This window comes from Hyperoodon ampullatus (assembly GCF_949752795.1).
Source record: "Hyperoodon ampullatus genome assembly, chromosome: 18".
In the NCBI taxonomy this organism is placed as follows: domain Eukaryota; kingdom Metazoa; phylum Chordata; class Mammalia; order Artiodactyla; family Ziphiidae; genus Hyperoodon; species Hyperoodon ampullatus.
In genome coordinates, this window is record NC_136931.1 from 49,867,066 (window position 1) to 49,893,378 (window position 26,313).

At 46.2% G+C, this 26,313-nt stretch overlaps 1 pseudogene across 1 annotated transcript; it reads left to right on the forward strand.

The window, feature by feature from the left end:
- The first annotated feature begins 13,374 nt into the window (after nucleotides 1-13,374).
- LOC307066863 (interferon lambda-3-like) lies at nucleotides 13,375-25,777 on the forward strand (annotated as a pseudogene). Its single transcript has 6 exons — nucleotides 13,375-13,493; nucleotides 14,487-14,538; nucleotides 24,136-24,195; nucleotides 25,254-25,392; nucleotides 25,498-25,582; nucleotides 25,679-25,777. The product of its transcript is annotated as an interferon lambda-3-like (transcript).
- Nucleotides 25,778-26,313: the final 536 nt, after the last annotated feature.

Consider the following 26,313-nt stretch of genomic DNA (forward strand, 5'->3'; position numbering starts at 1 on the left):
GTAAGCTATATTATAATATCCTTCGTCACTGGGTGGTAGTGGGAATTAAATGTGTTCAATCATGTCAAGTACCAAGGCACAGTCCCTGGCACAACCTAAGGACTCATTATTAAATCAATATATCACCATTAAAAATTTTTTCTAACATGTGAACTGTCAAAGAAGAGATGAAGCTTTATCCTAGGGCCCTAATCTCTAAAATGGATAAAGGAGACACAGTCGTTGCCAGCCCAGCAAAAATTTCTCATGTCATTCTTTGTGGCACAGCCCTTCCCCCACGTCATTCTTTTTTTTTTTTTTTTTTTTGTTTTGTTTTGTTTTGTTTTTTTTTGTTTTTGTTTTTGTTTTTTGCGTTACGCGGGCCTCTCACTGTTGTGGCCTCTCCCGTTGCGGAGCACAGCCTCCGGACGCGCAGGCCCAGTGGCCATGGCTCACAGGTCCAGCCGCTCCACGGCATGTGGGATCTTCCCGGACCGGGGCAGGAACCCGTGTCCCCTGCATCGGCAGGCGGACCCCCAACCACTGCGCCACCAGGGAAGCCCCCACGTCATTCTTGATTGACCTAAACCGACCTACACGAGCCCTCTTGCTAAAGACTCGTGTAGGCTTGGCTCTGTGACTGCGTCAGCCAGGATCCCCGCAGGAGACCAAATGGTCAAATGGGGTAAGGGAGTTATTTAAGCAACAACGTACAGATGCGGGGTATGGTTAGGGGAAACCAACACAGGGCAGCACCTGGGCCCACCCAACAGCCGGAAGCTATCACTGTTCCTAAACCACCAGAAGGGACCTGGGAGGGAGCGGTTACCAGTCCCCTGACAGAGATTCTGGAACATCACTGCTGCCAGCCCACAGCCCAGCAGGGAAGTAGGAGAGTAAACACCCACCTGCTCTCTTTTCCTCTCTCCAATTTTCTGCTCACACCTCCCATTGCCGAACCCAGCTGGAAGACAGAAGGCAAGGGAGTCCCAACTGATGTAATCTACATTCCCGGACCTAGAGCAGAGTGGAGAGTGAATCCAGAGGGAAAAGAGAGGACATGTTTTCGGACTTCCCTGGCGGTCCAGTGGTTAAGACTCAGTGTATCCACTGCAGGGGGCACGGGTTTGAACCCTGGTCAGGGAACCAAGATCCCCTCGTGACGCACGGCGTGGTCAAAAAACGGAAGGAGAGAGGACGTGATTCACAGTGATCCAGTTGGCCCATGATTAGGGGAATTTGGCTTGCGGGGAGGTGGATGCTCTAAGAAAGGTTTTGTTTTTGTTTTCTTTCTTTCTTTCTTTTGGCTCTGTTGGGTCTTTGTTGCTGCATGCAGGCTCTCTCTAGTTGCAGTGAACGGGGGCTATTCTTCATGGCGGTGCGCAGGTTTCTCGGTGCGGTGGCTCTCTTGTTGCGGAGCACGGGCTCTAGGCCCGTGGGCTGCAGTAATTGTGGCTCGTGGGCTCTAGAGCACAGGCTCAGTAATTGTTGCACACGGGCTTAGTTGCTCCACGGCATGTGAGATCTTCCTGAACCAGGGATCGAACCTCTGTCCCCTGCATTGGCAGGCGGATTCTTAACCACTGCGCCACCAGGGAAGCCCTCTAAGAAAGGTTTTATGGTGTTTCATGCGGTAGGCTGAAAAATGGCTCTCCCAAAAGATATCCATGTCCCAATCCCTGGGACCTGTAAATGTGACCTTATTTGGGGGAAAAAAAAAGAGATGTTTAAAGATGTGATTAAATTAAGTTTTTGAGATGGGATTATCCTGGATTATCAGGGTGAGACTGAAATGCTATGGCAGGCATCATGAAAGGAGAGACACAAAGGGAGGGAATTCCCTGGTGGTCCAGTGGTTAGGATTTCGTGCTTTCACTGACAAGGGCCCAGGTTCGATCCCTGGTATGGGAACTAAGATCCCTCAAGCTTCATGGCCAAAAAAAAAAAAAAAGAAAGAAAGAAAAGAGAGAGAGAGACAGAGGGAGATTACACACACAGAAGAGGAGGAGGGAACATGACCAGGGAGGCAGACATGGAGAGATGCAGCCACAAGCCAAGGAGTGCCGGCAGCCACCAGAAGCTGGAAGAGGCAAGGAACAGATTCTCCCCTAGAGCTGCCAGAAGGAGCATGGCTCTGCTAACACATTGATTTTGGCCCGTGGTCCTGATTATAGCCTTCTGGCCTCACAAAGGTGAGAGAATAAATTTCTGTTGTTTTATGCCACAAAATTGGATGTAATTTGTTACAGTAGCCATGGCAAACTTATACAGTTCATTACAGAGACCAGGACCAATTCTGGTTAATGTCGGCAGTAAAGGATTTATTATAGGGTAATAAGTGGCTCACAGAAGTGTCAGGAATGTTGAACAAATAGATTCTGTGTTGACCATTCAGGTATAACTTTAAGAGCCAAACCATAAACCAGAGCTTTTCAAAGGCCCACTTCCTTTCTAGGATCAGGATCCTGACTGCTTAATTAGGAATTGGCTTCCACTGCCATGATCAGGAAGGCCACAGGCCACACATCAGGGATCTGTCATAGTTATGGGACAACTGCCATCTGGAAACTGCTATGATCAGAAAGACCACCACAAAAAAGCAGACACCTCCATGGGGGTAGAGCCAGCAGAAGAATGGCCTCCACCCCTCGTCCATCATTCAAATCTTGTCTGAGTGCATCTGGTTGGAAGAACCCAAATGTAAGGCAGATCCCAGCAACACCAGAGTCAGAGAAGTTGTTTTAAACCTTTCAGCCCCTGCAGGCAGGATGGTGTACAAGAGGGAAGTTGAAGTGAATGCAGAGCATCAACCTACATATTCAAGACAGGTTTCCTGGTTGATAATAGGACCAGGAGATCCTTCCATCCCCTTCTTACCCTAGATGTTGCTGTGTCTCCATGTGATGCCTGGAGCTGCAGCAGCCATCTTGGGACCATAAGGATCTGAGGACAAGTCAATTGTCTAAGACTAGCAGATCAGAGAGAAGGAAGGAATCTAAGCCTTCCATACTTCCTTCATCTTTTAAAATTCATTAACTACCCTCCAGAGCCACCTATATTTAGATTCCTTAATTGTGATGAAATACATTCTCCTTAATGCTTAAGCCCAGGTGAGACAGTGTTTCCAGTTAATTGCAGCCAATGCATCCTGGTGACCTCACACAGGCAATCTTTCTCTGTGGAAATAGAGGGCCTCATATAAAACAGCAGCATTCTTTTATGTAAATATTTACCAGTTTGTATCTGCCCATGTACTAGTCACTGGAGTTTTAGTAATGATAAGACAGACCCTTCCTTGTCCTTGTGGAGTTTCAGACATTCTTCTTTATCCTTTAAGGTCTAACGAGATCCCCTCTTCCTCTGACAAGCCTTCATTGGCTCCATCAGTAAGTCACATTCACCTTTCTTCCTACACACTTTGCACATGACACATACTGAGTGTATGAGCTCTTTCTTAATGTGGCCTCTGAGTCCTCAGAGGGCTGAGACGGTGGGCCACACTGGATTCCAGTATCGAGGACAAAGTCCTGGACTCTGCAGATGCCAGAAATACAGATGTCAGAAATATGTGATTCTTGGGCTTCCCTGGTGGCGCAGTGGTTGGGAGTCCGCCTGCCAATGCAGGGGACACGGGTTCGTGCCCCGGTCCAGGAGGATCCCACATGCTGCGGAGTGGCTGGGCCCATGAGCCATGGCCGCTGAGCCTGCGCGTCCGGAGCCTGTGCTCCGCAACAGGAGAGGCCACAATAGTGAAAAGCCTGTGTACCGCAAAAAAAAAAAAAAAAAAAGAAAAGAAATATGTGATTCTTATATGTGGAATCTAAAATATGATACGAATGAACTTATTTACAAAACAGAAACAGACTCACAGACATAGAGAACAAACTTATGGTTACCAAAAGGGAAATGGGGGTGGGAGGAGGGATAAATTAGGAGTCTGGGATTACCAGATACAAACTACTATATATGAAATAGATAAACAACAGAGTCCTACTGTATACTAGAGGGAACTATATTCAATATCTTATAATAATATAATATAATGGAACAGAATATGAAAAAGAATATATACATGTGTATATATATGTACATATGTATATGTACATATATATATAACTGAATCAATTTGCTGTACACCAGAAACTAACATTGTAAATCAACTGTACTTCAGTAAATAAGTACATAAATACATAAATAAGTAAAAGAAATACGTGATTAATGAATGAAGGAATGAACCAACAACTATAGTGAAAGTCCTCACCCCTGAGGTGGGACATTACCTCAGGGGAGCCCCTAGGAGAGAAAGTCCAATTGCTCTGGGACCCCAGAAATCATCAAGAAATGTCCTCCCAAAGAATTTTGTCCACTTACTCAATAAATATCTACTGAGTACCTACCCTGTGACAGGCCCTGAACTAGGTGACGACTGGACACTGTGATGACCAAGAGAGCCCAGGTTCTTCCCTCACAGAGTTCCCAGGCCAGTTACTCTCAAACTCCTCAGCACTTGGTATTTTTAGTCCTTCTATTTAAAACCATTCAGGTGAGTGAGTAGTGGTGTCTCATTGTGATTTTAACTTGCATTTCCCTAATGACTAATAATGATGAGCATGGTTTCATACTGTTATTTACAATCTATATATATTTGTTGGTGAAGTGTCTGTTCAAAATTTTTGCTCATTTTTATTGGATTCTTTGGCTTATTATTGAGTTGCAAGTTTTCAAAAATATATTCTGGATAAAAAGCCTTTATCTAATCACTGTTTTGCAAATATCTTCTCCCCATCCATGGCTTGTCTTTTCCTGTCTTAACCTTGTCTATTTTTTTTTTTTGAAATGAGGAGTGACTTTTTTTTTTAATCAGTTTACTGTTTTTATTTATTTATTTATTTATTTATTTATTTTGGCCACGTTGGGTCTTCGATGCTGTGTATGGGCTTTCTCTAGTTGCGGCAAGCGGTGCAGTGGGCGGGCTTCTCATTGCGGTGGCTTCTCTTGCTGCGGAGCACGGGCTTCTAGGCGTGTGGGCTTCAGTAGTTGCAGCACGTGGGCTCAGTTGTTGTGGCTCGCAGGTTTAGTTGCTCCATGGCATGTGGGATCTTCCCGGACCAGGGCTCGAACCCATGTCCTCTGCATTGGCAGGCAGATTCTTAACCACTGAGCCACCAGGGAAGTCCCTATTTTTTATATATAGTTTTTCTGAGATATAATTGACATACAATAAACTGCACATATTTAAGTTTACAATTTGATCAATTTTGACATATGAAAATGTCTGTGGAACCATCACCACAATCAAGATAATAGATCACCAACTGCTAAAGTTTTCTCCTGCTACTTTGTAATTCTTCCCTTCCTTGCACTCCTGAAATAAGCCAGAAAAGGGCCACATACTGGGTGATTCATTTATAGACCCTGGCCTCAGAAACCACTCAGGCTGGGCTGCTCCTTCCTCTGCAGCCTGATGAGGACACACATGGAGATCATCAGGCAGGGTAAATGCTCATCTGGGGGCTCTTTCTCTCTTATTTTATTTTATTTTTTTAGTATTTTTTATGGCTGCCATAATAACTTACCACAAATTTTGCAGTTTAAAACAACACACATTTATTATTTTACAGTTTCTGTAGATAAGAATTATTTATTTATTTTTTTTCCTGGTACGCGGGCCTCTCACTGTTGTGGCCTCTCCCGCTGCGGAACACAGGCTCCAGACGCGCAGGCTCAGTGGCCATGGCTCACGGGCCCAGCCGCTCCGCGGCACGTGGGATCCTCCTGGACCGGGGCACGAACCCGTGTCCCCTGCATTGGCAGGCGGACTCCCAACCACTGCGCCACCAGGGAAGCCCCAGGATGTGTTCTTGAAGTCATCTGTTCCAGTGATAACCTCGTGATTTCCCATCTTCAGCTATTTGTGGCAGAGGGATCAGTCAGGGTCCAGTCAGGAAAAGAGAACAACTCTAGGTTATTTCAAGCAAGAGGGTTTTAAATTCAGATATCTGTGCAACTAGAGATTATCATACTAAGTGAAGTAAGTCAGAAGGAGAAAGACAAATACCATATGATATCACCTATATGTGGAATCTAAAATGTGGCACAAAGGAACCTATCTACAAAACAGAAACAGAATCAGGGACATAGAGAATAGACTGGTGGTTGCCAAGGGGGATGGGGGTGGGAGAGGATTGGATTGGGAGTTTGGGATTAGTAGATGCAAATTGGTGTATGTAGAATGGATAAACAGCAAGGTCCTACTGTATACCACAGGGAACTATATTCAATATCTTGTGATAAGCCATAATCGGAAAGAATATGAAAAAGAATATATATATATGTATAACTGACTCACATTGCTGTACAGCAGTAATTAACACAACATTGTAATTCAACTATACTTCAATAAAAATAAATATATAAATAAATAAATAATTCAGATATTCGGTTGCACAGAGGTTTGGAAGCCTGAATAAGCAAAAAAAAAGGATGTCGGAGTAACTGGAAGATTGTAATGGAATAAATTCACTGTCACCTCTGGGACCGAAGGAACAAAAGAAGACAGGTGGTACTCCCAGAATCTAGGGTCTGAGAGATGAGGCCACACTTGGTAGAGTCCCAGATTACCAAGAGCTGGGGCTGGAACCTCCAAGGAGGCACAAAGGCAGCTCATGCTCTGGCCTCTGAAGGGAGCCTCCTGCATCAGGTGCACAGGCTCTGAATGGAGAACTGTGAAGCTGATTTTCTGATCATCAAATCTAGGTTCCCTGCAGCTGGTTCTTTGATCATCCATGGTGCATGGCATATTGGCCTACTAGAATATTTTAGGGACGGTACAGAGTATGGGAATACTGCAGTATTCCAGCTGAAAATAGTTATCCACTGTGTGGTAGATGCTACAATAAATGACCCAGACTCCCATTCAGGAATGAAGAACTTCTCCAGGTGCTGGCATTGCTTAGCTGTCAGCTCTCTTTAGGAATTGCCTGAGTTGAAGGAAACTGCTTTGCCTAAATTCACACCCCACTCCAGGGCAGCCTGCATCCAATAACTGATGAACATGGAGGTATAAAGACCCATATCCTTCACCCCAACTCAAGACAATTCTGAAGAGCCATCCAGAGGTCCCACAAGGTCGGGAGAGATCTTTATTGGGAATGCATCACAGCTCAACTTCCCCTCTGCCCTGTGCTGATTCAGTTCCCTCTTTCACAGGTGTGAAGAAGCCCTCCCTAGTGCTCTCCCTGGGAACCCCAGCCATGACACACAGCGACTGAGAGGATGCCGATCTGAGCTAGAAGCAGGAAGAAAGTTCCTGATCCCTTCTGCCCTCATTGGCAGAACTTAATCAGAAGATGGCAAAGGAGTCTAGGAACATGTAGTTTGTAGGCTTTCAGCCCTATAATCATAGAGCAGAGTGGAGACAAATGAGCTGGAGGCTGAGACTACAGATGAATAATCAGTTCTCCCAATTTGCTCCTGAATTCAACAGTCCCGCTATAGTCTTTTGAACTCCCATCTTCTGTTTGTGGCAGAAATAGTAAGTTCTGGGTAAGTTCTGCAGCATTGTTTGAGAGTCATTTCTGGAGGCCAAGCCTACAGCTTTCTCCTCTGAGCCTTTAAGTGATTTTATATGTGTATTAGTCGGGGTTCTCCAGAGAAGCAGAACCAATAGGAGATATAGATATAGATTTAGATATATAGAGAGAGAGAGTCAGAAAGAGAGAGACAGACAGAGGTTTATGATTATGGAAGTTGGCAAGTCCAAAATCTGCAGGGTGCACTGAAAAGCTGGATATCCTGGAAAGAAGGGAGGTGGCAGTTCAAGTCCTAAGACTTTCTGCTGGCAGAACTTCCCCTTGCTCAGAGGAGGCCAGTTCTTTGTTCTATTCAGGCTTTCAACTGATTGGATGAGGCCCACCCACATGGTGGAGGAAAATCTGCTTTACTCCAAGTCCACTGATTTAAATGTTAACCTCATCCAAAAACACACTCACGGAAACATACAGGATAATGTTTGACCAAATACCTGGTCACAATGGCCTAGTCAACTTGACACATAAAATTAACCATCACAGTAAGTGCCTAATACTTACTATTAAACTCCTTTCTGTTTAGAATAGCTAGAGTGGTTTATTTCTTCTAGAAATGAACCCTGACTGATATCAATATCAGTCTTTTTGCAAGATACGTGGGAGCTGCTTCAAAGTCTTCCTCTTTACAAAGTCTCTTTGTTAAAGTTGAGGTGAGTCAGAGAGATAATCTCAGGTGAGATCACTGGATTCAGGTCCCAGATCTGCCACTTACTAGGTATGTGCCTTTGATCAAATCGTCTAACCTCTCTGTACCTCACTTTCCTCTGAAATAAGAATAAAAATGGGGGCCTCCCTGGTGGCGCAGTGGTTGAGAGTCCGCCTGCCGATGCAGGGGATACGGGTTCGTGCCCCGGTCTGGGAGGATCCCATATGCCGCGGAGCGGCTGGGCCCGTGAGCCATGGCTGCTGGGCCTGCGCATCCGGAGCCTGTGCTCCGCAACGGGAGAGGCCACGACAGTGAGAGGCCCGCATACCACAAAAAAAAAAAAAAAAAAAAAAAAAAAAAAAAAAAAGAATAAAAATGACACCTAACTCATAAGGTTATTGAAAATCTAAAGTTATTTAATGCATATAAATCACAGAATAATTCTCAGCACATCATCTGTATTCAATAAATGTTAGTTAGCATCATCATGATCATCATCACCTATCCGTGCTCCTGAAGCTTCATTGCCCACTTGAGTTTAATGATTTCTCCACAAACACTAGAATATAGGGACGTTTGGCCAGTCTTTCCAAGAAATTCTAAACCAGGACAGGTAAAAAAATCAATAAGGACAGGAAGAGAAGCAGACAAATAGATTCAGGCTGTGCGGGAATCGAGCTACAAAAAGATTTCAAGAAAAAAGCAAGAAAAACTTGTTTCCACGTTGTTGTCAAAGAATGCCAGACTGCTAAAAAATTTTTCCCTCTTGATGGAAAATCCGAACTGTTTATGCTAGAACAAAAATTGATATTTCAAAATCTTCAAGGCATTTTGTAACCATCAGTGGAATAAATGATTCAGATGAGGATCATCCATGGATGCTAAAACCTTTGGGTGAAAAGTTGTTGGAGCACAGGATATTCACACAATCTCCAGTATCCTCCCACAGATGACTTATTCACTAGAAGGAAGCAAAGAAACCTTTTATGATGGAGAAATTTGGCAGACTCCACCTTAACCCAATCACCAAAAAGGAGATAAACTGACAGCATTTTCCTCGGGATGTGACACACTGAGGACACAATGTCATCTCTGAATTACTCTTGGCCAAACTTTTAACTTGAATTTAAATCATGAATAAAGAATCAAACAGGGCTTCCCTGGTGGAGCAGTGGTTGAGAGTCCACCTGCCGATGCAGCGGACACAGGTTCGTGCCCCAGTCCAGGAAGATCCCACATGCCACGGAGCGGCTGGGCCCATGAGCCATGGCCGCTGAGCCTGCGCGTCCGGAGCCTGTGCTCCGCAGCAGAAGAGGCCACAACAGTGAGAGGCCTGCGTACCACAAAAAAAAAAGAAAAAGAAAAAGAAAAGAGTGGATATATGTATATGTATAACTGATTCACTTTGCTGTACAGCAAAAACTAACACATTATTTATTTTTTTAAGATTTTTTTTGATGTGGGCCATTTTTAAACTCTTTATTGAATTTGTTACAATATTGCTTCTATTTTATGTTTTGATTTTTTGGCTGCGAGGCATGTGGGATCTTAGCTCCCCGACCAGGGATCAAACCCACACCCCTTGCACTGGAAGGCGAAGTCTTAACCACTGGACCATCAGGGAAGTCCCCTAACACAACATTTTTAAATCAACTATACTTCAGTAAAATTTAAAAAAACAAAAAAGCCTCTGGTTCTTTGGGGAGGGCTGTTCCTGGAGCCTGGTTCTGACCTTTAGAGATTCTAAGCCTCAGGTACAGGGTTTTTCTCCCCAGAGAGGCCCTTATGGTGTGGCTGGGGATTATTCCAGGCTTTTGGCTCCATAAGCTGCCACTCTGCCCTCTCTGGTAATCTATGAGCTTCCCAATGTCTTTAATTGAATGTCTTTACTGCTCTAGACAGTGTGGATTCTGTTGTTTGCAACTAAGAGTCCTGACAGATACAGGCAGGAAGGGGCTTGCTGAAAGGACAGCAGTAAGGTCATGTGGTGGAGGAGAGCGGGTGAAGAGGGAGATGAGGTTGGAAGACCTGGAGGGCCAGCCCTCAACGGGCTTTGTAAAGCATGGCAGGGAGTTTGGATTTGATTCTGAGTGAAATGGGAGCCATGAGAGGGTCTTGAATAGAAGGGGGACATAATCGCTGACTGTATGTGGGAGACAGACTAGGGTGGGGGTGAGGGACCAGGGAGGAGGCTGCTGTGATCATCCAGGCAGGAGGTGAACATAACAGGACCAGCTGGGGGTGTGGAGAGGATGAGAAGTGGGTGAATTTGGAAACACTTTGAAAGTACAGCCAGCAGAATTTGCTGATAAATTGAGAATAGTACGGACTATGTGTGAGAGAGACAGACAGACAGAGGGAGAAAGAAAAATCAAGTATGACTTGATGGTTACAATGGAGCCTCAATTTCATCGACAGGAAAAGGAAAGCAATACTTACTGCACAGGGTCATCCCAGGGAGTCTCTATAACAATGGGTATAGAACACTTCTTACATTTCATATACCACTGTCATCACTATTTATTATGGGGTGTGTTTGAGACAACTCATCTAAACCCATCATCTTTATTCTGGCACCCCCAAACCCTACATGTGTCCATTGAGATTCCAAGAAAGCCCTCCACCATGCCCCAATTTCTTCAAAAACATTTGCCCCCTTATTTTGTGTCCCTCACAAGGAAAATAGGGGTGACTCAGGGCAACTTCCTCCCCTCCCACCATTCCATGGGTTCTAAGGATTTGCCTGTCCAGGAGTCTCTTGGAAGGATTCCAGTCTCCCTGTTCTAGCCTCCTTTCTGGTACTCTTCCTAATTCAGTTTCCCATTTGTCATCTCCTGGTCACTGCCCACCTGGGCTTCCCCAGGCCTGCCCAAACCCTGTCAGCAAATTCCAATTCAGCTAGTGTGTTCATTTATTTACATAAACTAGGATTGCCCCTCCAGCTAATCTGGTGGTTCAGGGTCTTTGCTTGCTTTACAATTACCTGGGGAACTGTAAAGACACCAATGTCTGGGCTGCAGTCCCAGAGATTTGACTGGTCTTAATTGTCACACTCAATCAGTGGTTCTCAAACTTTAATGTGCATCAGAATCAGCTGGAGGTCTTACTAAACCTGACTGCTGGACTCCACACCCAGAATTTCTGATTCAGTGTAGCTCAGAGAATTTGCATTTCTAAGAAGTTCCCAGTGGACTTCCCTGGTGGCTCAGTGGTTAAGAATCCGCCTGCCAATGCAGGGGACACGGGTTCGAGCCCTGGTCCGGGAAGATTCCCACATGCTGCGGAGCAACTAAGCCCATGCATCACAACTACTGAGCCTGCACTCTAGAGCCCACACACCACAACTACTGAAGCCCGTGTGCCTAGAGCCCGTGCTCCGCAACAAGAGAAGCCACCACGATGAAAAGCCTGTGCACTGCAACAAAGAGTTGCCCCCACTCGCCGAAACTAGAGAAAGCCCACGCACAGCAACGAAGACCCAATGCGGCCAAAAAATAAAGTAATTAAAAAAAAAAGATTAAAAAAAAAGTTCCCAGGTGAAGCTGATGCTGCTGGTCCAAGGACCACACTTTGAGAAGCACTGCCCTATACCAAGTGGTGGTAACTGGAAATGGTTAAAACTCTTGCTCCTCAAGTGTGATCTACAGACCATTGGCATCACCTTGGGAGAATGCTAGAAATGCAGAATCGCAGGCCTGACCCCACCCCCACCTACTGAATCAGAAATCTGCATTTTAACAATAACTTCAAGTGGTTCATACATAGGTTAAAGTTTAAGGAGTACCAGGTTCAATCCCAGTTCTGCCTATCATTAACTATGAGATTTGGAAGTGGATTCTTGAGGTCTCAGTTTTCTCATCTGTAAAATGGGGGTAATAATAATACCTATCTCATAAGGGCATAGTCAGGATTAAATGAGTTAACATAAGTATAACAGTGCCTAGCATAGGATATGCACCAAATAAATATTTGCTATTTTTGTTATGAGTATTATCAACTCCCCAGGTGTTTCTAATGTGCAGCAGAGGCTGAAAAACACTGAGCAAGGCTGAAAGCAGCCCCCTGGGGCCCCAGGAGCCATGGAAATATTGATAAAATATGAAAACAGACTGAAATAGAGATGCAGACACCAAGATAGAGGCTAGAGCCAGAAAACAGACAGCGGCAAAGCACCAGAGACTGAGACCCGAGAAATCAAAAGCTGAACCCCAGACTCACGCAACGGGGGAGACAGAGACTCCAGGAGAAATACACCCACAAAGAAGAAGTACCAACACTTTCCACAGCCAGAAGTTAGAGGCAAAGCTAGGTGAGGCAGACCTCCCTCCCCTGATCAATGCCCATCCATCTGTCCATCTATCCGTCTGCCCAATCCATGCCCCAGCCGTGACTCCCTTCTCCCTTCCATGTCTTTATCCCTTCAGCCTGTCCATCCAACAGGTAGGGCCATAGGTCCAGCCCTGTCCAAGTGGCACCTTTGGGGGCACACACCTGGGAGAGACTGCTGTGTTGCGAGGTTCTAGTCGGCAGGCATCCAAGAGAGCAGAGGCCACCACCTTTGTAAGCCTCCCCTATGAGTGTTAAGAAGCTCTCAAGTCAGGCAGACCTTGGATTGAATCTGACTCCACCACCTACAAACTGTGTAGCCTAGGGCAGATTACTTTACTTCTCTGCGCCTCAGTTTCCTCATCTGGAAAATGGGAAATATAAATAATATGTCTGAGTTAGGTCCTAAGACTATTCTGAGGATTAAGGGGGACAACACAAGTGACATATCTGGAACAGTGCCTAGTATAGGGTAAGCATTCAAACATCACCACTGTCACCAATCATAAAGCTGGGGGAGCTTTATGATTTCCCACTTGTCCTGCTAAAGGCTCACCTCTGGGGCTCTCACTCCTGGCACTGTTCTCTCAGGTCGTCTGTGGACTCACATTTTCCTTCGTTGGGTGATGACAGTGGTAGCTCTTACTATTGAGGTCTATTCCCCCATCCCTCGTGCTCTGGGCTGAGACCCCCTCCCGCCCTGCTGCTGTCCTCAGACCCACTCCTCTCTGAGGGACCAAGGCAGTAAACATTGGATCACCCAGGGCACACACTGGGGGCTCATTAATATATGATGAGAAAACAGATGAGAGAATCCTTAGGGACTTGGTGGGCATGGCTCCTGCCCCTCCGGAGGACCTGAAAGCTGGGACCTGCTGTAGCAAGCGAGGAGCTGGGGGAGCTGAAAGATGGGTACATGTGAGGGGCAAAGCTGAGCAGGACAGTGGGGACAGGTGATCAGTGAGAAGGAGACCCACAAAGTCAGGGTGAAGAGAGAGAGGTGAGGAGACACATTTGAGTGGCACAGGTGGCGGGCACAGGCAAGGGGCAAGTCAGAGAGAAGGAGGAGAGTCCAATGGGCTTTTTAACTCTCCTGCCTCACCTGGCCGCCTCACCTGGCCTTTTCATCCGGCTCCCCTCCCCAGCCTCTATAACCTGTCTCCCCTCACCTTTCTCCCTCTCCTAACTTCCCTTCAACTCTCTCACTGTCCCAACTCCCTGCCCCCTTCACTCAACCTTCTCAACTGTTCTAATCCAATTGTGGCTTTCCTCGCCTGCCTTGCCCACCTGTCTCCTCTCAGACACTCCTCACAGACCTCCCCCCTCACCTTTAACCTTCTGCCTCTGTCTTTTTCATCATTCCCCCTTCGCTTATTCCCCACTTGTCTCCTCTTCTGTATCCTTTTTGCTAGCAAGGGCTTCCTGTTTCCCACCCAGGGTGCCCCAAAGGCTCTCGGGGATTCTGGGCACCCTAGGCAGGGTTGGGCAGGGCTGTGGACCTCAGGGCTGGGAAGGACTGTAGGGGCCGGGGAACTTTTCAGACCTGCGCAGGAGGGATAAGCAAGAGGTGGAGAGGAGCGTGCAGAAAAGGCTGAGTAGGAGATGGAGGTTCCCTTGGGTTGCAACCTCGGGGTGGCATCCGACGTTCTGCAGGGCAAGCCTGTGCAGCCCGTCCACCTCCTCAACCCCCGGGGAACCGAAGTGCCCCTTTCTGCCGTCTCCCAGCCTCTGCCCTTGAAAACGCGCCCCCTGTGTTTGCCCCTTGGGTCCCCTACACACCTGCAGTGGGGCTCCTGAGAGATGCACCAGAGATTTCAAGGTGGCCCGGCAGGCACTGTGGGAGTGATGTGCAGTGGGAGGGGGGCTGAGACCCCAATCAGGGTCCCCTGACAGCCCCTCCTACCCCCACCTGGGAACTCGTGCCTCCCCTTTACTCCTTCCCGCAGACCTACCCTGACCACCCAGGAAAACGCTGGCCAGTTCCAGGAGCACTGCAAAGTGAGAAAAGCAAACTGCAGAAAAACATATGACTGATGCCACTTTTGTAAAACCAAAACGAGAATATGTGCATGAATCTGCATTTGATATAAGTGTATAGGAAAAGCTGTGAGTTAACAATGGTTATCTAAGGCGATTGGAGTAGGGCAGGGAGGGGCAGAAAGGGAGGTAAGAACGAAAGGGGAAAAGGAGCATAAGCTGAACGGAAAAAGGCGCATGGAATCGTTTTTTTCTTTTAGTACATTTACTGCATAGTACATAAAAAAAAATAAAAATTTTACAATACTAGAGACTTACAAGAAGTTGCAAAAATACTACAGAGAAGCTCCCTGTATCCATTATTACATAACTATAGCACTGTCTCAAAACTAGGAAATTGACATTGTCACAATGCAATTAACTAGACCACAGACCTTACTGGGACTGGGACTTCCCCAGCTTTCCAATGCACTCTTTTTTTTGTTTGTTTGTTTTTGGACTTTTGTGTATAATTCGATGACATTTTATCATATGTATAAGTACCACAATCAAAATACAGAATTATCTTCTCGCCACAGAGGAATGCCCAAGTGCCACCCGTTTATACAGTCATACCTTCCCTCCTCTTCTGTTACCCTTGACAACTACGAAGTTGTTCTCTATCTCTATAATTTGTCATTTCAAGAATATTATATAAATGGAGTCCTATAGCATGTAACCTTTTGAGATTGGCTTTTTTCATTCAGCACAGTGCCCTTAAAATTCATCCAATTTGTGTATCACTAGTTCCTTCCTTTTTATTGCTCAGTACTCTTCCATTGCATGGATGTGACAACAAAGGAATATTAACCATTCAGCAGTTGAAGGACATACAGATTGTTTCTAGTCTGGGGCTACTACAAACTAATAATATTAACCAGGTTAGCTAGTATTAAATAGTTTAATGGGCTATTGAAGCTGCTATGAATATTCATATCTGATTTTTGTGTGAACATGAATTTTTATTTCTCTAGGATAAATGCCCAGGAGCGTGACTGCTGAGTCATGCAGTGTAAGTGTATGCTTTACTTTTTAAGAAATCTCCAACTGTTTTCTAGAATGGCTGTGCCATTTTACATTCCCATTAGCAATGTATGAGAGTTCCAGTTTCTTCTAACGTTCAGCAGCATTTGGTCCTATCAGTATTATTATTATTATTAGCCAGGCTAGTAGGTGTGTAGTGAATGATGAATCATCATTTCATCACGATTTCAATTTGCATAATTTTAATTTGCATTTTCCTAACGGCAAGTGATGCTGACATCTTTTCTTGTGTTCATTTGCCACCTGAATATACTGTTTGGTGAAATGTCAATGTTTTCTGCCCATTTTCTAATTGGATTTTTTGACTTTTCAAAATTGATGACTTCTGAGGTTTTTAAAATATATTCTAGATACTAGTCCTTGTCAGATATGTGGTTTGCAAATATTTTCTTCCAGTCAGCTACTTATTTTCTCATCCTTTTAAATGAGCCTTTCACAGAATAAAAGTTTTTAATTTTGATGAAGTCCAATTGATCCTTTTGTTTTTTTAAAGGATCATGCTTTTGGTGTCAAGTCTAAGAACTCTGCCTAATCCCGTGTCATGAAGGTGCTCTCCTATGTTCTCTTCTAAAAGTTTACAGTTTTACATTTTACATGAAGATATATGACCTATTTTGAGTTAATTTGTGTATAAGGTGTGAAGTTTAGGTCAAGGTTCATATTTTTGCCTACTAATGTCCAGTTGTTCCAGCACCATTTGTTAAAAAGACTATCCTTTCTTTTTGAATTGTTTTTCAATTTTTGTCAAAATTCATTTGGGCATACTTATGTGGCCCCATTTTTAGGTTCCCTACTCTGGTCCATTGATTAATGTGTCTATGCTTCCCCCTGTACCACACTGTCTTGATTACTGTCACTATCTAATAAGTCTTGAGATCAGGTAGTGTGATTCCTCTAACATTTTTTTTCTTCTTTAATATTGTTTTAACTGTTCTGGTTCTTTCCCATATAAATTTAAATATAATAATCCATGTAAATAGAAATTTTAAGATAAGCTTGTGTATATATACTAAAAAAAATCTTGTTGGCATTTTGATAGGAGTTGCATTGAATTACAAATCAGTTTGGGGAGAATTGACATCTTTACAACATTGAGCATTCCTGTTCACTGTATGTCTCTACCTTTATTTATTTCTCCTTTGATGCCTTTCTGTAAAAAGAGAAGAACAAACCTGATTCCATATCCGACCTATTCCTTTAGCTCTAACCCTTTGTGCTCTGTTGCCTCTGCTTAGTAATTCTGCCTCTACACCTTTGTAAAAGAATGTTGCCTATAGCCTGAAATATACATGATAGCCCATCTGACCTTTAAATATATAACACTTTTCCATTCATATAGAGATAAAAAGTTGCAGGATAGAGAATAACATTTGTCTTGTTGGAGATTTATAGGAATATTGCAACCAGCCCTACAGTGAATAGCTGAGAGAACAAAGGATTTCCCCACCAAGAAGCTTGCAACGATGAACCACACCCCCTCCCTTTTTAGCATGAAAGGAGCCTGAATTCTAACTCGGGTAAGATGGTTCTTTGGGACACGAGTCCACCACGCTCTCGGTCTGCTGGCTTTCCAAATAAAGCCCCTATGCCTTGCCCCAACTCATCTCTCGATTTATTGGCCTGTTGTGCAGCAAGCCATATGAGCTTGGACTCGGTAACATTTCATCAGAATTTTGTAACTTTTAACATACAGATTCTATCTATATTTTGTTGACTTATATCTAAGTGGGTTTTTTTTAGCAATTGTAAGAGGTATCCTATTTTTAATTTTGTTTGTTGTTGTTGTTGTTTTTTGCGGTATGCAGGCCTCTCACTGTTGTGGCCTCTCCCACTGCAGAGCACAGGCTCCGGACGTGCAGGCTCAGTGGCCATGGCTCACGGGCCCAGCCGCTCCGCGGCATGTGGGATCTTCCCGGACCGGGGCACAAAGCCATGTCCCCTACATCGGCAGGCGGACTCTCAACCACTGTGCCACCAGGGAAGCCCTGGTGTATACACTTTTAAGATTGTTTTGTCTCCTTGGTACATTGACCCTATTATCATTATGTAATGTCCTACTCTGTCTCTGATAATTTCCTAAAGCCTACTTTATCTAGTATTTCTATTGGCACTCCAGCTTTCTATTGATTGCTATATCTTTTTCCAACCATTTACTTTTTTCTTTTTTTTGGCTGTGTTGGGTCTTTGTTGCTGTGCATGGGCTTTCTCTAGTTTCAGCAAGTGGGGGCTACTCTTCATTGTGGTGCGTGGGCTTCTCATGTTGTGGAGCACGGGCTCTAGGCATGCGGGCTTCAGTAGTTGTGGCACACAGGCTCAGTAGTTGTGGCTCGCAGGCTCTAGAGCACAGGTTCAGTAGTTGTGGCACATGGGCTTAGCTCCTCCACGGCATGTGGGATCTTCCCAGACCAGGGCTCGAACCCGTGTCCCCTGCATTGGCAGACGGATTCTTAACCACTGCACCACCAGGGAAGTCCCATATTCTTTCTTAAAGAATATTTTTCACTGGATAAAGAAATCTTGGTTGACAGTTCTTTTATTACAGCGTTTGAAAAATGGGTCACTTTCTCCTGGCCTCTATGGTTTCTGAAGAGCAATCCATTGTCAATCAAATTATTGTCCCCCTATAAAATGTAATGCATCTTTTCTCTCTGGTTCCTTTCAAGTTTCTTTCTTTGTCCTTAGTTTTCAGAAGTGTTTTTATGATGTTCCTAGATTTGTATTTCTTTTATTTATCCTGTTTAAGGGTTATTCAGCTTCTTGAATTTGTAGGTTTATATAGTTTGCTAACTATGGGATATTTTTAGCCATTATTTCTTCAAAACTTTCTTTCAGACACAGTTTCTTTCTGTTTTTCTTCTGGAACTTCAATGATATGAATATTAGATCATTTTTTATTGTCCCAAAGGTCCCTGAGGCTCCCTTTGTCCCAAAAGCTCCCTTTTAATTTTTAAAAATCTACTTCTCTTTTGTTTAGACTTCAGTCTGTTTACTCTCTGTTGTGCAGAGTGGATAATTTCTATTGGTCTATTATGAAGATCACTGATTCTTCTCTCTCTCATCTTCATTCTTCTATTTACCCCTTCCAGTGAGTTTTATTTCAAGTATTGTATTTTTCAATTCAAAAATTTCCATTCAGTTCTTTATGTCTTCTATTTCTTTGCTGAGACTTTCTATTTTTTAATTTGTTTCAAGAGCGTTCATGATTGCTCCTTGAAGCATTTTTACAATAGTTACTTTAAAATTCTTGTCAAATAATTCTAATATCTGCATCATCTTGGTGTTGGTATCTACTTATTGGCTTTTCCCATTCTGTTTAAGATTTTCCTGATTCTTGAGACATCAAGTATAATGAATTATTTTCTTTTGTATCCTGGATATTTGGAGTATTATAATATGAGGCTCTAATTCCTTTCTTAAAATGTTACTGCCAGAACAATAATCAGAGCTCTGTTTATACATTCCCAGTGCTGGTCACCTTGTACAGTAGCGTACAGTGGCTGAATCACATTTTTTGGAGTTTTGGATAATTTGTTTCATAGTAATTGTAACCAGATATGTATGTATGTATGTATGCATGTATGTATATGTGTGTGTGTGTGTGTATATATATATATATATATACCCATTTGTATATAAAAGGGGAGATTGTATATGTATGAATGTATGTGTGCATATATAATTATTTTGTTATTTGGGCCACAGAGGCCTGGGAGCGGTAGAGTAAAAATGGCTGTGTAGAGTCCTTGGTGGGGTGGGGATTAGAGATGATAGAGCCCCAACCATAGTCTGGGGGTTCTGAGAGCTGGGCTGGATGTCTGAGATGTCTCATTCACATGGCTGGCAGTTGATGCTGAGTCAGGGTGGGAGCATGGTGGTCTTGGGTTATTCATCCTTTTCACATGGCAGCAGGCCTTCCCCAGAGAGAGATTCTCAAGAGAAACATGCAGAGACTTCCCTGGTGGTCCAGTGGTTAAGACTCTGCATTTCCACTGCAGGGGGCATGGGTTTTATCCCTGGTTGGGGAATTAAGATCCCACATGCCCTGCAGCATGGCAAAAAAAAAAAAAAGAGAGAGAGAGAGAACGACACAGACACTGCCTAAGTCTTTTCTGACTTAGACCCAGAGGTCATGTAGCACCTATGGTTACACGTGAGCCACTAGGTTGTATGATAAGGCCACCCAAGATGGCTGTTCTCTTGCTCTCTGTACATCCCCTGCTTGACCAGTCCCTGCTTCACCTACACCCTACTCACATGACTGACCCTTCCTCTAAATCATAGAGCTTAATCAGTAAACACCTACAGACTTGCCTCCAGCCCCAGCTAGTGATTGTTCTAATCTTAAATCAGAATGTCTCCACCAAGACAGCATATCCGAGGGGTGGTGAGGGGCCATGCTCCTCTGCTGGTTTCCCTGGTAACCAGCGAGCCAACCTGACATCAGCTCCCCCCTCTAACTGGTAACCTCCCTCCCAAACCCCCGTAGCAAATACTGCTACCACCATGTCCTGCCCGCTGTCTGCCACACCCAGTGGGGTGCCACTCCAAGACCTTGCTTCAGAAATGTAAGATCCCCCCATCCATTAAACCATTGATGCCTCTGTCACTGACTCTGGGCTCTTTCTTTGACCTTGAGGCTGGGCAAGTACAGGGCTTGCAGGCCTTCAGGGTACAGCCCAACAAAGGTCAACCCAGATTGAAGGGAAGGGGACAGACCCACTTCTCGGTAGGGAAAGGGTCAAAGTTTTTGAAGACATGTTTTGAAACTACTACAGACTGCTTTCTGGCCATGAGATATTTACATTCCTTCCACATGCAAAATTCACTCACCTCTGTCCTCAACCTCAAAAGTCTCATCTATGTTGCAGCAGGCTCATAGTCAAAGTCTAGGACCTCATCGTCTAAGTCAGAGCCAGGTGTTGAGGAGGCCACCCTATTGCAGGGATACAGGATCTCTCGAGCACCTCCAAAGGGAGTGAAGTAGGTGCAACTATTTGGGAGAACAAGATGAGTATTTAGAACTGCACTGCCCATTATGGAAGCCACCAGCCACATATAGCAATTAGATTTAAATTAAGGGAAAAAAAGAAATTGAAAATTCAGTTCCTCCAACACACTAGCCAAATTTTAAGTACTCAACAGCCACATGTGGCTAGTAACTCCTGTATTGGACATTACAGATATAGAACCCTTCCATCGTTGCAGAAAGTTCTACGGAATGGTGCTAACTAGACAATATAAGCACAGGTATGCCCTGTGCCTCAGAAATCTTACTCCTGAATAGGGATCAGGATTTAGTTTGGGATCTCCCCAAAGCATGCCCTGAGCAAAGGGTATAGGTAGTTTATCTGGGAGGTATCCCCAGGAAATACAAGTGAGTGGGAAAATTGGGACTGAAAGAGAAAAAAGCTGGGAGTTCCCTGGTGGCCTAGTGGTTGGGATTTGGTGCTGTCACTGCCATGGCCCCGGGTTCAATCCCTGGTCGGGGGCCTGAGATACCACAAGCTGTGAGGCACAGCCCACAATTTTTTTTTTTTTAAGGAAAGAGGGGAAAAGCCAATAAATGGTGCAGAGTGTGGACTAGAGTGAAGCAAGTGAGGCACCTAGGGCGCTTACCTGAACCTGAGGGGGGCTGGCTCCTTAAATTTTGCACCCTAGACACCTTGCTTCCTCACCCTAGTCCCAGCCCCGAAAGGGTGACTACTGTGAACAACTAGAGCTATTGGTACCCAGGACCCTCTAAGGAGTTGAGAAATCATGTAGAACATACCTCAGAATTGACTCACTGAGGAAAAGGGAAGCAAAAGTGTTTAATCACAAGCTCCTGACCCTCACTGGTTGAAGATTGCCCATGGGGAATTAATCCTGGCACTCCCAGTCTGTTCTGCATGCCCACAGGAGAAAGACTCAGATAGAGAAGCAGATAGATACGGACACATGAGGTGGGAAGCTGTCAGCGCGTGTGGGAACCAGATGTACAAGTGAGAGAGAAAATGAGCTGAAGTGATATGGTGGGGGCACCCGCTTGGGGCTACAGCAGCCTAGAAAACCTCCCACAGAGAGGATGTGTGTGAGCCTTATGGTGATAGGGAGCTGGAGGCAACCTAAATGTCCGTCACTGGAGGAATAAATAAGTGAAGGAGTGCTGTTGGCACACCATGGAATACAACACAGCAGTTAGAAACAGAGAGCTTGGGGGCTTCCCTTCCCTGGTGGCGCAGTGGTTGGGAATCCGCCTGCCAATGCAGGGGACACGGGTTCGAGCCCTGGTCCGGGAAGATCCCACATGCCACAGAGCTACTAAGCCCATGCGCCACAACTATTGAGCCTGCGCTCTAGAGCCCGTGAGCCGCAACTACTGAGCCTGCGTGCTGCAACTACTGAAGCCTGCGAGCCTAGAGCCCATGCTTTGCAACAAGAGAAGCCACTTCAATGAGAAGCCCGCGCACTGCAATGAAGATTACCCCTGTTCGCCACAACCAGAGAGAGCCCACACGCAGCAACGGAGACCCAACGCAGCCAAAAATAAAATAAATAAATTTATTAAAAAAAAAAAAAGAAACAGAGGGATTGATGTACACCACTACATGGACCTCAGAAACATACTGTTAAGTTTAAAAAAAGAGGGGGAAGAAACAGAACAAGATTTATGGCCCAATCCCATTTATGTAAATTGGAGACATATACACACACAAAATCACAAAGTATAAAGATATATCTTCGCAGCTATGTATCAAGCACATTAAAGTGGGTGTCTGTGAAGGGGAGGGATGGGATAGGGCTTGGGCATGAGGCTGGGGGTAAAAGCTTAGAGGGTCTTTCATGGGCCAATTGTGATTCTATATTATGATCCGAAGAGTATGATTAGTATCTTTCTGCACCTAAGGGCCAAGAAAAAAATAAAGGAATGAAAAATGTGAAGTGCCTGTACATCAGAGCAATTCCCTTCTCGCTACACAATGATTATCGCCGCAGGGGATGATGATAGCAAAGCAACCAGACTCTGCCTGCCTTCTGGAAGCCCGACTCACTGCCTTCTTTTCAGGCAGCCCCTCCAGTCCCCAGCACGTGCTCTTGCCCCGCAAATGAGGAACTTCCTAGCCTTTCATGCTACCCAGAGGGAGAGAAAGGAAAGCTGGACGTCTGTGGGTCCCAGAGGTTCCCATCTTCTGCTTTGGCTGTACACAGAATAGGGAGTAATTGCATGGGATTCCATTCAAACCCCAGCTCTGCCATTAAACACCTGTGGGACCTTAGGTTAAGTCACTTTACCCTCCTGTGCCCTAGTTCCTTCACTGGTAAAATGGGGGGTGATGATAAAAATAACTACTCACAGGAATGTTCGGAGCCTAATATGAATGAGTTAGCGGAACACGCTTAAACCAGTGGAGGAAGCTCCCTCTCTGCTGCTCCAGCAGCCCCGCCCACACACACCCCGCCCCAGCCCCTGCCTTGCTGACAGCTTCCCATTTCTCTTCCTGCCTCAGCCTCAGTCAGGGGCTCCCCAACATCCCAGGGTTTCCTAAACTAGGTTCAGGAACTTCTCAGGCTCCCTCCTGGGATTTCAGTTTCTCTTTCCTTCTGGGCATAGCTCTGAGCTCACCTGGTCCCGCCCATACCTGTCAACTCACCTGGCTTAGCAGCTGGTCCCATCCACTCATGCCTTTTAAAGTCAAAGCCGGGCCTCCCTGGTGGCGCAGTGGTTGAGAGTCCGCCTGCCGATGCAGGGGATACGGGTTCGTGCCCCGGTCTGGGAGGATCCCATATGCCGCGGAGCGGCTGGGCCCGTGAGCCATGGCTGCTGAGCCTGCGCATCCGGAGCCTGTGCTCCGCAACGGGGGAGGCCACAGCAGTGAGAGGCCCGCGTACCACAAAAAAAAAAAAAAAAAAAAAAAAAAAAAAGTCAAAGCCCTCAGCCAGGGTTGCGCATTTAGCTTGGCTAAAAAGCCGAGCCAAGCAGCTGGGGAAGCAGTTTGCGATTTGGCCATGGCTGCAGACTTGACGCTAGTTCTGGTGACGACCATGGGGCTGGGCTTGGCTAGAGCATGTCCTGTCCCCACCACAGCCAGGAAGGGTTGCGACACTGGCATGTTCAAATCTCTGCTGCCAAGAGAGCTGGTGGCCTTCAAGAAAGCCAAGGATGGGAATTCCTTGGCGGTCCAGTGGTTAGGGTTCCACGCTCTCACTGCCGGGCCCGGGTTCAATCCCTGGTCAGGGAACTAAGATCCCACAAGCCGCGGGGTGCAGCCATAAAAAAAAAGAAAAAGCCAAAGATGCCTTGGTAAGTCCCTGTTGTGGGCTAACCTCTACCCTTTCTACCATAGCCAAGCTGCTACCCTGCTACTGTTGGCCTAACCTCTAACGTCCTGCTACATGGGCTAGCCTCTAGCTTTTCGGCTGTGACTAACATCTATTCTCTCTGCTGTGGATTAAACTCAAGCCCTCCTGCTAGACCTTCATCCTTGCTGCTAGCCTCTGTCCCTCCCATTGTGGGCTGACCTTGCCCTTGCTCTCTGGGAAGTGTCTCTCTTGCAGAAGGACTGTAACTGCAGCTCCCACCTCTTCCCCAGGACCCGGGACCTGAGGCAGCTGCAGGTGAGTCGGGAGAGTCAAGCCCGCCTGCCCTCACCTGCCCGCCCCGCTCCTCTGGCTTTGCAGGCGGCCCCTGATGTCCTTTATCTTACCTGTGCTTCCCTCTCTCTGGTCTCTCCTCCTCTGTCCTGGGCCCCTGTGCCTCCCCAGCTGCTCCCTTGACCCTGTCCCTCCCCTGGGTTCCTTTTTTTTTTTTTTTGCGGTACGCGGGCCTCTCACTGTTGTGGCCTCTCCCGTTGAGGAGCACAGGCTCCGGACGCGCAGGCTCAGCGGCCATGGCTCACAGGCCCAGCCGCTCTGCGGCATGTGGGATCTTCCCGGACCGGGGCACGAACCCGTATCCCCTGCATCGGCAGGCGGACTCTCAACCACTGCGCCACCAGGGAGGCCCCCTGGGTTCCTTTTTATCATCTCTCTGCCTGTCCTCACTTCCCTATCTCCCCCACCTCTCCCTCTCACCTGCACTCCTACCTTGTTCCTTCTCACTTCTCTCTTCTCTCCCGGCTCTGGCCTCAGCCTGTGTCCCTTGCCCTGCCCACCTTGTCACCATCTACTCTCAACACTGATTCCCTCATCCCCTCTCACCTGCCCTCCCCGCGCTCTCACCTCTGTCCCTTGTCATCTTCCTCCGCTGATCTTTTCCCAGCGAACACTTCTCCTTCCTCCACGCTTCTCACCTATGCAGCCAACTGTCCCGTGCTCACCTACCTCCCCAAACTGTTCTCTTCTCACCCGTTCCCAGCCCCGTTCTTCAGACCCCGGTGACCTCCCTCATGAGTCACTTTTCATTTGTCCCCATTTCACTTTTTCACCTGTTCCCTCACTTTCCTCTTCCCTTATCATTCTGCCTCACCTGTATCCCCTTCATCTGCCGCCTTCCTCATGTGTTCCCCTCTCCTGTCTCCCCTTACCTGTCCCATCACCTGTCCCCCTCATATGTCTCATATCACCTGCCCTCCTCCCCTGTTCTTCCTACCTGTCCCCACTTAACTGGGCCTTCTTGCCTATCCTTCCTCACCTTTCCACCTCACCTGTTCTCTCTCACCTCTCCTCAGGTGTAGGAGCACCCCACAGCCTTGGAGGCGGAGCTGGCCCTGACACTGAAGGGTCCTGGGGATGGTGGCTAACTCATCCCTGGATCACATCCTGGACCAGCCACTTCACACGCTGCACCACATCCACTCCAAGCTCCAGGCCTGTGTGAGCGCTCGGGACACCCGGGCCATATCTGTGGCTTCTGGGAAGGTGGGACCTCACCCCTCTCTCCCAAGCCCTGTCTCACACACCACCTTCCTCTGTTCTCAGGTGCAGGCTCAGCCCACAGCAGGGTCCAGGCCCCAGGAGCCGCTTCCAGTACTGGCTGCATCGGCTCCAGGAGGCCCCAAAGAAGGTGAGTGACCCGGGAAGAGGGTGGATGCCTGGGTCCTGGGTAAGGAGGAGGCTGATGCCTGGGCAATGGGAAACCACCTTCTCGTCTCTCCCACAGGAGTTTCAAGATGGCCTCAAGGCCTCTGTCACATTCATCCTCTTCCACCTCCTCACTTGGGACCTGAATTGTGCTGCCAGAGGAGACCTGTGCATCTGAGAACTGGGACCTACCCCAGCCCATCTGGGAGCCCAGACCTTATTTATGCACTAACCCCAGCCCTGCCTTAAGTTATTTCTTCTCACCCCTGCAGCCCTGACTAAGACCTGAAAGAAATGTTTCTTTTTCTACATTTATATAATATGCAGAAATAAACAGTAAGGAATTGGAATCTTCTGTGATAAGTGAATCTTTGAGTGTGTGTGTGTGACTGTGGGTCTGTGACTGAGTGTGGATGTCTGTGTAGTGCAGGCAAAATTCATGACAGGTTGCGTATATTTGTGTGTGCCTGACTTCTGTGACTGAGTATGTACAGGCATCCAAGTGAGTATCTGCCCGAACCTGAGTCCAACTGAAGACGTATAACAGCATATTCATGCCCACGTGTGTGTAAGTGTGTGTGTATTTATGCACGTTTATATATCTCTCCCTGTGTGAACTGTATATCTCTCTTTTCCATATGTACCTAGGACAGATGGAAGTCTATATCAGTCAGGATGCTTTATCCTATAATGTGTCAGAAACCCAACTCAAAT